Genomic DNA, 12,867 nt, shown 5'->3' on the forward strand with positions numbered 1-12,867 from the left:
AAGCAGGTTAGATCATGGATGGAAAGATGTCTTTGAATGTCACTTATTCATAGTCTTCTCCCACACTGTCCATAAATATGACTACTTTTATGATGAAGAGTTAACTGTTGAATATTTTCTTTCAAATGGATATTGTTTAAATATGTTGCATTGTTTTACTGCTACACACACACACACACACACACACACAATACACACACAATTAAATTATTATTTATATTTTACTGTCTCTAAATGTCATGTTATTTTTTATTCTAGTTTATCTATAGCCTTCTCCCACAGCTGCACATAAATATGAGCGCTCAATTTTCCATCATAAAGCCTGAACTGTTGAATAGTTTTGTTCAAATGCATATTGTTTAAAAATGGTGCATTATGTTTACTGCTATGCACACACACACACACACACACACACACACACACATACAAACATTCATGAGACTTTGTGACTATGACTTGGTAATACTCCAAAAACATTGAGGCTTATTGGAGAATTTACTGACTGATCTGTAAAGTACCTCATCTGAAATGCCTTCATGAAATCAATATGTAATTTAAATCCAGAAAAGAAATTATATCTTGGCCAGGGATTTTCCTCATAAAACACCCTTTTGACATAAGATGCAATGCTTCCATTTGTTAAGCCATATAGTAAGTGCAGTATCCCTTATTATGGAATGGCAGGCTGATACAGATAAGTGTTAATCTGCATTTCATAAAACAACATTTATATTTAATAATGCTTGTGACAAAATTTTCAAATGAATGCTTTCTCGATCCTAACACTAAAGCAATCTCAATAGAATCAAAGATTTCAGCTGCACTGAATCGACAATTATAGCATTCAAATAGAGTGGTTTCACCGGTCTTTATCTAATAGCCCACTGGAGCCTTGGTTCCGATGCATGGAGATCCATAATTTTCTAAGTGAGCACTCAAACAGAGAAATTGAGTCAACTTCTAGGAAAATCATTAGATTAGTCAGAAAGGTACTGTTTTCACACAGACACACACACGCATACACACACACACACACACACACACGCACACGCACACGCACACACACACATGCACGCACACGCACACACACACATGCACGCACACGCACACACACACACACACATATGCTCTAGCCTTTATACACTGCAGAATGTATTTGGGCAGTGACACAGTTTTTTTTTTTTGCTGGCACTGTACTCCAGCATATTGGAGTTCAAGTGAAATAATGAATATGATGTTAAAGTGCAGACTGTCAGCTTTAATTTAAGGTCATTTACATTAATGTCCAGTGATCCATTTTAGGAATGTCAGCCATTTTTGTACATAGTTCACTTTAGCAGACCAAAATAGCACTTTAGCAGACCAAAATAATTGGACATATTTACATAATGATAGGTAATGTTAAATTTAGTACTCGGTTGCAAATCCTTCGCATTTAATGACTGCCTGTTGACTGCCCCATAGTCATCACCCGATGCTGGGTACCCTCCCTGGTGATGCTCTGCCAGGCCTGTATAGCAGTCCTCTTCAGTTTCTGTTTTTTTGGGGGGGATTTTTGCCTTCAGTCTTCAAGTGAAATTCATTTTTTGTTGGATTGGTCAGGGTCATTGTCCCGCTGCAAAGTGAAGTGTGAACCAATGAATTCTGAAGCATTTTGTTGGATCTGAATAGATGCTTCCATTGACTTCAGAATTATCCTGCTGCTGAAGTCAGCAGTCACATCATCAATAAAGTGAGCTAGTTTCAGTGGTGGTCATACATGCCCAAGCCATAGCACTACCTCCACCGTGTTTCACAGATGGTGGGGTGAGATATATATATTTGTGTGTGCGTGTGTGTGTGTGTGTGTGTGTGTGTGTGTGTGTCTAAATATATATTAATACACACGCACTTGTGAAATATGTGTTTTGTGCAAGAACAGTTTAGCACTCTGAATACAGCCTACTTGGACTTTCTCAAGCAGTGTTTTCTCAAATGAGGTTACAATAACATGCTCCATTGCTGAGATGGGATTTATCTGAATGTTTTTATCATTAGTAGGGTATTTGATGTGTGTGCTTTGCCATCATTTCTGAGGAATCAGTAAATAAAACAAACTGTACATGTCCCCCTCCAGCTGACCTTTTGTTCACTTATCTGGTGGTCTCAGGGACAGGGTAATGAACTATTAGCTCATACATATGGGCCATCCAGCTGTGTGGTCACATCAAACCAAAACCCTCCCATCCTTTCCCATCCAAGAACTGATGCAAGAGAGGAATATTATTCAGTCTGATTTTTAAATCTTTTAAAATCTGCCTGCTAGTTGCAGGGCAAGCAGTGAATTGCAAACCATGGTATTTTTACAGCGACTTAGGTTTTTAGGCTATACATTAATTTCCAACTGTAATATATCCATTCTATTTACTGATGTAATTAATTGGAGACATTGCAATTTTAAGGTAAGTTCTCTGAATATAGAAATGCAATTCATTATTATTATTATTATTATTATTATTATTCATACAGTTCCTGAAGGATCTTTGACAGTATGTTTAGGTCTAACAAATCTGTTAAAACCAGAAGGAATTCTCATTTGGCATTATTAAATTAAGAACAGATACTGCAGACTGACATGTTTACTTAATTCTCATGTTATTTTACATTTCTTTATCCTACTGAGACACATCACCAGTGACTGTCCCACAGTTTGCTTTGCCTGCATGTTACCTATGAACAAACTCTCACTGCAATACTATAATGTGACAGTGCAATCTGTCTATGAACCATGTGATCAATATTTAGGAAGATTCTTTGGAATTTTACTCACTCTTAGATCCATTTTATGTTTTATGCTCATATTGACAGAATACTCTGTCAACTCTGTTTTTTTTACATAAATATTCTTGACATGCTTATGATTCAGCAAGATAGTTACAATCTTGATTCACCTTTTAAACAATAGCAAACATCGAAACCAAACCCTTAACACAAGTATGTTATTGCTTGTTTGCTATTTTTTTGTATGTTGGTATTCTGCAATAAATCATGAACATAGCTTTATTGTTTTCATGGTATATGTGCATGGATTTAATCTCATCAGAGTTAACGTCCAGAAACAAGTATGGGTTGCTAAATTGAAACTTCCATTTGCACCTCAGAAGGTTATATCTCATATGTTGCCAGGTGTACAATCATACATGTCTATAGTTGGTCAATTAGGGTTTACTTAACTTTATGAGAGCTCACAGATTAATAAAATCATTAATTAATGGTGTTTTGTCATATTTAAATGTGAAAGACTGATAGCAAATTATAGGAAGCGTTTGGTTGCTGTCATTGCTAAGGTGGTGTAACCAGCTATTAAGTTTAAGGGGCAATTATTTTTCACATGGGTGATATAGTACAACAATATATTATATATTGTGTAAATAACATAATTATATATATGTATATGTTTGTGTTTATTCCATTTCTCTTTGCCTAATATTCCATTTTGTCTACAGATCTGAAACCATTCAATGAGACACATATGCAATAACAGAGGAAATCAGGAAGGGGACACATTTTTCACAGCACTGTATGCATAGTTACACTATGTGTGTTTATTTGATGTTACGCCTTGGCTAAAGGAAAGTAATTTCAGCTGAATCCACACAATGGTATATATAACTTTCCCATGGCTTTGGTATGTAAATAGACATAATTTCAGCCGGCATTAGCCAGCAACACAAAATAGAACAACGTTTTTTTATGTCTTTCCTAGAAAAGTTTCAATCATATTTTTTATTTGTATTTATTTATTTATTTACTTATTTATTTATTTGTAGAACATTTGTAGAGCAGTATAATGTATCTGCATTACAAATGTCTTCATGAACAAATTCATAATGAATACATCTATTTGTAACAGTGTTACTGATAATTCAAGTTTGGCAAAAAAAAAAAAAAAAGTAACCATAGAATATATTTTTTATTTTTTTTCCTCTCCTCCTGTGTATACACTAGCTGCAGTGATAAATTCACTTTTGGAGGTCATTACAGTAGACATTACTGGTGTTGTTTTTGTTGCAGGGCAATTTATGTTTATGTCATACCACAAGTGCCCCCAACACGAAAGACATATAGAACATAAGCTAGCCAATATTTCCCTTTGGAGAACTTCCAGTTCTGTCCCCACTGACTTCTGTCTGCAATGAAACTTCCTGAAGACAGTCTGGAAACAAGATTTCGACAGGATATCAATCCTAGTCACAGATAAGCAATTCCAAATTGAAAAATGCAACTTAATGTTGAACGTTTTATACATTAGACATATGCAACCAATTATTTCTTCCAAAAACAAAGGTCAACATAAGGTGATACTGTTCTGTACCTACAGAAAATTTTCAGTTAAATATGGGAAATCTCATTACTTAACCCCACTACTTAATGTTTTTGCTTCATGCTGGAATGTTGAATGGCATAAAACAGTTCAGTCATAGGAAACTCCATTTCTCCTTATTTTCATCTGCAAACTCTGTTTTAGAAAAGATATCACAGTAAAATGCTCCATAACTATTTTGGCTTGAAGTGACTATGTCCTAAAATAGATAAAATGTTTCCATCTAGATGATTTAACATTTTATTACATACTTTTTCAGTTAATATTCTGGACTTAATTGCAGCTCTGGGATCAATTTACCCCGCCAAATACAAAAATGAACTATTAGGAGATTAAATTATACATTTGTTCTGTGCAGTGGAGGACAGAAAGCACACAGCCAACACTTGCCTCCTTTTCAGATAGCTACATGCCTGGCTAGTGAGGGCAAGCTAAGTGGTGCAAAAAAAAAAAATTAGAACAGATCATGGATCAGTTGTTGATATAAATAAAATGAGCAAAAATATTTTGGACAAAAATGTATGCACATTTGAGAGTTCAGTGGTGCAGAAACCATAAGTACTGATCTACAGAGATGTGGAAAAAAGTGATACGGTCAGATGTGTCATCCTTCACCATGTTCTCGACAAGTGGGCAAGAGCATGTGTGGTGTACACCAAAGAAACGGTAAAGGCCTGAGTGCTTGACCCATGCAGTGAGGGGGTCTGGTGGCTCTGTTTCCTGCCAGGAAGTAATGCGGTGAAAGAATATGCAATTAAATTGTTTATTTATTCATTTATTTTGATAGGTATTAAATATGAGCCCAGATGACCAACCGTTCTGCATAAGACCCTATATGCCTGAAACATCATTCCGTCAATGGTACAAGCAAGACAACATGCCAGAACTTTTCATTAGCACAAATAGAGCTATAAACAGTCACTCCTTTCACTTGAGGACACCAAAAATATTTTTTGTCAGTGAAGTGTACAAAATGTGGTTTGTGCCTTTTAAAAATTAAATAAACCCAATCAAGTGAAAAGGGACTCAGCTGCATATGCATGATTCCGATTCAAATCAGCGCGCTGCTAATCACACAGCACAATCAAAAAATGAATTCAGGAGGGTTAGTCTGATACTATGATTCTTTCCTTCCAAGCTCAATAGAAAGCATCAAGTACCAGAGACACACAGACAGCATTATATTAAGTTATTCCCATAACACAGCAGTTTTCAACCTTTTCTGATCCAGGGATTCTCAACAAGGCTCAAAGGCATCTCAGGGACTGCCATGAAAAGTTAAAAAGGGTTATATTAAAAAAAAAACAAACAAAACAAACCCAAGGTTTTATATGTTGAAATATTTCCCCAAATCTATATATCGTCATTGGATATCAAGTGTGGCCTGGGACCACCTCCAGTACCTTCAAGGTCCCCCAGGAGTCTGCAGATCTCCTGTTGAAAACCCAGGCCTTAAATATGAAATACATTCACCTCTCTTAAATTTCCCAACATCCTATTTATGAACTGATCTTGGTTATAAAACTGTTCAGGAGTGGAATCCTCAAGAATGGAATTAACTAAAACTATTTTAAATGAAGCATGTATTGTGAATTTAATTGCATCCATTTCCAATGATTACACCTTATTAAATTCCATCTGTGGGAAACACTAAAGCACATTTAGGGAAGATTAACCTTTTGTGGTTCATTTACTCATTAGCAGTAAAAAAATGCTGTACCTTCGCTTTTAAAACACCAAACTATTCATCCATCGCTTCATAATCAAAATATGGACTGACTGAATTAAAGTTTTATTTAGTGAAAAAAGACACATAAAAGGGACATTTGTGTTAAATTTCAGCCCCTTTTAAGCTGAATGTGACTCACAGTTGTGTGGTTTCTGCAATGATATTCCAACCAATGGATTCTGTCACTACACTGAAGAAAACTACAAGCGGGTATCAATTTCGAAAAGGCTTGTATATCCAATTTTCAATAATAATAATAATAATAATAATAATAATAATAATAATAATAATAACCCATACAATCATCCATTATCTATAGCCGCTTATCGTGAGCAGGGTCGCAGGGTAATAATAATAATAATAATAATAATAATAATAATAATAATAATAATAATAATAGCAAAATGTTGTAATACATTCACTTAGTATGACAACTCTCTTTTAACAGAAAGATGGCTCTTATAGGGGCAAAGGAGAAACAGCACTTTGTGGTCCTCAGACATAGAATGTGGGCTTAAGAATAATGTGGCATCAGCAGGCAAACACATTCTAAGATTTAATTATTCTGCCTGGATTCGATGAATGGAGTAGGTGCTGGTATCTTGAATAATTTAGTGTTAATTTGACATACATCAAGTGGCCATGTTTCACAAGTAGGTTTATGTGAGTCAGACATTTACACAAAACTTGATTCACACATTTGAGAACAGACAAGGTAATTTAGGTTTGAAGAACAGCTTGCAAAACTGAAGCCTGGAGGCATACACTTCACAGAGGTTATTTCACCACAGGTCCCTGTACCAACCCATAAGCACATTGTCATAACCCTGCACAATCATTTCATATGTTTTCAAAATGATCAAACCCAGCGAACTGTTCTGTCTACAATATGCATTGCATCGGTTGGCTTAACTATTGTTACAGTTGTCCATGAAATGCACAGTCATTGAAAATCAAATACTATCTGAAAGTCATACTTACCATTGAAACTATTGGTTCTTATGAATGTCACTATTAAGGACAAATCAGCAAGTAGACAATATATTTGATAAAGGCTTGTAAAACAAATAATGTAATATTAAATTAAGCAAATAAATATTACTGGATAAGAAATTAAATCTAGAACGTTTTTAACTTTGCAATACATGTTTCTAAAAAAAATAAAATAAAATAAAAAAAAGTGATGGAAAGACATTTTCTTATCAGATGAAGATCCTATGAGCCGGAAGAGCATTTACTGCATTGCAGTTAAACCATTTCACAAGGGAGGGTTATTACCACACATCCAGGCATTATGATTTATTACATAATAAATATTGACTTCAAAATTGCTTTCCAGTCTTGTTTCGCTTCATGCCCATTGGCATGAAACTTTGGGTGAGGGAATTTGCTGCAGATAAGCCAAACAAAAGCCATCAGCTTGCTTTGAAGTAACTACCACCTGGGCATCAATTAGCACTTGACATCATGAGCTATGACAGACAGATAGAAATAATATATGCATGCTTGAGCTCAGGCTGCACAGCAGGGCCAAATAGCATGCAAGAGCAAGGGCAATATTTCACAGAACATCATTCAATATAGTGCTGATGTGACTCTTAATGCATTCCACAAGCAATGTGGCTTCAACATTAGTGTGGTTATGATTAAGTATGAGTAGCTTATTTAAAGTTTAGAGCTTGTTTAAAACCGTTAATCCCCAAGACTAAATCCAGCTCAAATGCTAATCTTCTGATTATACATGTCATAAAGAGAAACTGAAGTCTTATTTCCAAGCTTGGTAGAGAGATGCTTTCCTCTCTCAAATGAACTCAACTTCCAAGTCACATCATAGGTCAATATAGGTACATGCATAGTTTCTCTAGACAAAATAACATTCTCTCATTCGGAAACATGTTTCTAAATTATTTATACCTATTTGCTGTGTTGCTGAAGGGCAAGCATAAGTCATTATCAATGTCACGAAAATGCTTATGAGCATGGGAACAAATGAGCACCAGGGCCGTGCACAGACTGTTAGGGGGGACATGCTCGAAATCAGGGCTGGCTGTAGCTTTTGTGATTCCCTAGGCGAGACTGTGGGAGGGAGGGGGGGAGGGATGGGGTGCAATCAGACACAGCTCTAGCCTTTCTGCTACCCTAGACAAGATTTCTGGACCGGAGGCAGGAGGGGGTAGGGGTGGATGGGTGGTGATTGTGGACTGGGGGGGGGGGGGGGTTTGGGGTTGTTCTTGGCCGTCGACTAACATTCTCTTTTTTTTTACCCTTTGGACCTCCCCCAGATGGACTGCACCCCAGGCAACTGCTCTTGTCACCTATTCCTAGGGCCAGCCCTTCTAAAAATAAAAAAGGACACCTGTGGGTTAAATAAAAAAAGAAATCACTGTAGCCGAAAGGGCACTTTTGCTTTGTCAGGGCAGGGGGCATATGCTACACGTGCCAGCTCAGTACTGTTCAACAGGGAGATGAAAGTGACAAGAACTGAAAGTGCCACCAAGTTGTCCAGACCCATCCTTGAGAAATACTTGGGAAAAATGTAGGATAATGTACTGGTCTGTCTCAATACAGTAACAGTACCACCAAATATTTTCCTTTCTTAACATTATGAACTGTAATTCTTATTTAATCTTATAGATCATTTAAAACATTTTTTAAAATAATTTTTGACTGATTGAACCATGGACATTATGTTCAAAATAAGGTTATCTCAACTGTCAGTCAAAATGTACGGTGCTCTTCACACTGGGATTTTTCAAAGAATATTTCCAAGAAAAAAAAACGTTGGGATGGTGGAGCGGCAGGGAAGGGACCATTATTTACACTGTTGGGTTGCACAAAATAGGCCATTGGGAACATAGGTCATGGTAAACACATGCAAACAGATGGCCACTGAAACAAACAACATCCCAGCTAGCTTAGCCAATAGCTTGCTAAGGACTACACAACACATCAGACCAAAAAGCCCAGAAAAGAGGCTTGGTTTGGCATGGCTGTAGCTCAGGGTAGCAGACTATGAAAACAATGAGTATGTCATGCTATTAATTTGCAGATTTCCCAATTCAGTCACTAGGCTAGGAGTACCAATCTATTACCTAGCTATGTATTTCGCAAAATTGTACAAAACCTCCATTAAGTTCAGCTTCTGAACTCTGACACTCTTGCTAGTATAGCCAGTCAGTGGTCTTTTATCCATGCCATTCCCCTGATTTCCTGGCCAGGTTTAGCAGCACATGCTGAAAGCTGATTCATAATTTTGCTTCTAAAAGGAGCTCTTGTTCCCTGCCCCACATGTGCGGGTGAACACACACGACTAGACACACACGCAGGACAAGTCTAGTCCCCCTTTCATGTCATCTTCAGTTTAGCCATTGATGATTTTAGTTTAGATGATTGTGGTTTGTTTAATAATTTCTATTTTATTAAACCAAGAGCTGTTGTTCCAGCCTATGAAATTCTTTCAATCGCTGTATGGAAAAGTTCCATTTATAGCCAATTGTAGGTTATAGGGTCCATTCCCAGACTGACCATGGGGGCCAATTAGACAGAAATAGAGGTCCTTTAATCCCGTAATGCACTTAATTACTGCAGCTGGTGTCTGTACCCTCTGACTTTCATTCCAACAGATACATTGTATGAGGTGAAGCAGCATACAATTAGATACATTTAGCTATTCAGTGTAAATATTTAGCACTTATTGAACTATATTTATCAAGTTATTACATTTTATATAATTTCTTATATAAGACTTTATGTAAGTCAGCTTTTAAGCCATGACATGATCCTTCATTCATCTCCACCCCATGCAGTCCACAAGGGAAACTGATTTGAATGCAGAGGATGTGTGCACAGCTCAACAGCCTGTGCATGAGCTATGCTTATAGGCGTTAAGTTAGGTAACGGCATATAGGATGTTGTTAATTTAATGGCTATATGTAACAGGCTTCAGGAATATAGCCTATTAGTGGTTTTTTTTGGGGGGTGGGGTTTCACGGCACTTCATTTATTTTATGCCTTTACTTACCTTTTTTGTTTACTGCTTACGAAGAGGCCTACTTTATAAAGTGGGGAACTCGCTAGTATTTTGTTGAATGAATAGCCTACCTCTTGCACTGCAGAATTCAATTTACACTGTTGAATAGATTGATGTGTTCTTTATTATAAGACTGTTCGTGTCTACAAGTGTTACAAGTGTTGTTAGAAAGACAAAAACAACAAAATGGTTAATTTGTTCATTACAAAGTTAAACATTAATAACCAATATATTTTGTCATCATCACAGTGACAGTTCAGCCAACCTGTAGTAAAACTGCCAGCCATACCTCCACTGAATATCTTTAAATAGTGGTAGCAAAAATTTACATAAAAAAATAATACATAAATACATTCAAATGTGCCATTTTCATTCCCATTCTCTGGCTCACAAGTGTGATGCCTGCCATGCTGAAACAGTGATGGCAGTGGTATGCTTCATTTTCTGAGGAGGAGAATGAGGTCAAGTCCTCCCATGAATGTAATTTAAGCTAGTATAACATGAGTTAATTATAAATACAGCACAGTTAAATGCAAAAGTATTAAAACAGTGACACAATTATTGTTCTTTTAGCACTGTACTCTGGGCACATTGGATTTGAAATGAAACAATGTATTTCAGCTTAAAGTGCAAACTGTCAGTTTTAATTGAAGGTACTTACATCCATATCAAGCAATCTATGTAGGAACAACCCTTTTTACTTCTGCATTTAACTCATTTTTAGTTATACGTAGCCATTTTAAAAGCTGTGTGTCCCCAGCAATTATTTGAATGTGTTGTAGGAGAGGACTATTTAACTTGAAGCCAAATTAGAATGAATAAAGCAAATAATATTTTTGTACAGTGAAATCAAAATTAATAAGAAATACTTGAGGCTGAATTATCTATGACTCATTATAAGACTAAATTTACATTCTAGGAATTCCCTCCATCACAACATAAGTTGTCAAATGTATTGCCTGCAAAACTCTGAAGTACCAATTTAAATTATTAAACCACCAACTGTCAATGAATGTTGGCCAACAAAGAATTTAACTTTTAATACTTTATAAAAATGCATGTAGAATATTCTATTTTATTGCTGTGCCAACGTTTGAGAGTTATGTCCTTGAGCAAAGCATCCAACCTGGGTGTCTTAAGAAATGTATCAATTGGTAAATAATGAATCAAGTAATTACAGTCATATCAGGCAAAAGTAGGAAAAAATCTTAATATTGAAAGGATCATTGCTACCATACATAATACCCTTATCACACTCTATGTTTTTATTTATTGATTGATTGAAATGCACCGAATCATCAATGTCCAGGGTGAATTACATCTTGTATGGCCTGAAATCAGCTCAAAAGCACAGACATTTATTTTACTTCAAAAGCACTTTGCAAACATCAAAGTCAGTTCTGTTTGGTAATCACCCATGCAGAAAGTACGAAATCTGCAAGAGTAGTAAATAAAATTACATGTGAAGCAGTCGGTTCTAACAGAGCATGACTGTCCATTAAGCTCTGCTTCTGGTGCAAATCACTTCAAATTCAGAATGTAGTCAAATGAGAAGGAAAAATGGCTACATGCATCTTTCAAATGAAGAAATATATTTGCAAATTGTCAGTTCTTTATGACACATTTATACATGAAAATTGTGTATTCTTGTTTTGTTTGTACTTTTTAAAGTACTGTACATGTTATATATATATATATATATACTTGGCTGAAAGTATGTGGACACCTGGCACCCAACATCTCATCCAAATTATAGGCAGTAATATGGAGTTGGTATTTGCTTCCATTCAGCCAGGAGAACATTAGTGAGGTCGGGCACTGATTGGAGGATTAGGCCTGGCTCGCAACTGGCTTTCCAGTTGATCCGAACTGGAAAGGTGTTGGTTGGGGTCGAGGGCTCTGTGCAGGCTAGTCAAGTTCCTCCACACCGTTCTGGAAATAACTATTTATGCTGTTTATGGACCTTGCTGTGTGCCTGAGGGCATAGCCATGTTGCAATGGACAAGGCACCTGTAAGCATTTTGTTCATTTTGAGTGTATATTGGAATCAATTTTATTTCATAGCATTCAACATGTTTGTAATATTGTATTATTTTGCATTATACCAGGATGTTGGAATGTTGTTTTGAATTGGAAACAATCCTTTTCCACGGTGTGATATCATCCTTATAAGGATAAGCATGAAACAACTAAGCATGCTAGAAACCCAAACAGACACGTTTAGCATAAAAAGGCAGGTAAGTCTGTGGCAAAATAACCAATCAGATGCTATCCACTATCAATCGATCAGTGAATACTCATTTTCGCTAGCTAGACCCTCTCATTTCCCATGCCGCGATGTCATACAGGTACGTCGACTTCATGGGGATACGGCGCCGGATTAATCCAGGGCAGGTAAGTCTGGCCTGATTGAATTGTGCATGTACTTCAACTGGCTATGTATATTTGATTGAATATACCCCTTAATCATGATAGTGTAAAGGTGCTAGCACGGTTTGCTAATGGTAAAAAATATAGATATTTTGGAACAGCAGAAGCACAACAATGAAGGATGCACTGATGATGTTCTGTGGACGGTAATACTAGAGGGTATTGGCACAGAGCATGCACTGAACCAAGAATATAAAACTGCTCACTTAACAATCACAACACCTTCCTTTCCTTCACTCCTGTGCTTCAGCACCAAAACACCACAGTTTATACAGGAAGGCCTTTTGCAGAGCAGTGCTACCACTTGTTTTTGTC

Source organism: Anguilla rostrata, chromosome 1 (genome assembly GCF_018555375.3).
Source record: "Anguilla rostrata isolate EN2019 chromosome 1, ASM1855537v3, whole genome shotgun sequence".
NCBI classification, from domain to species: Eukaryota; Metazoa; Chordata; class Actinopteri; order Anguilliformes; family Anguillidae; genus Anguilla; species Anguilla rostrata.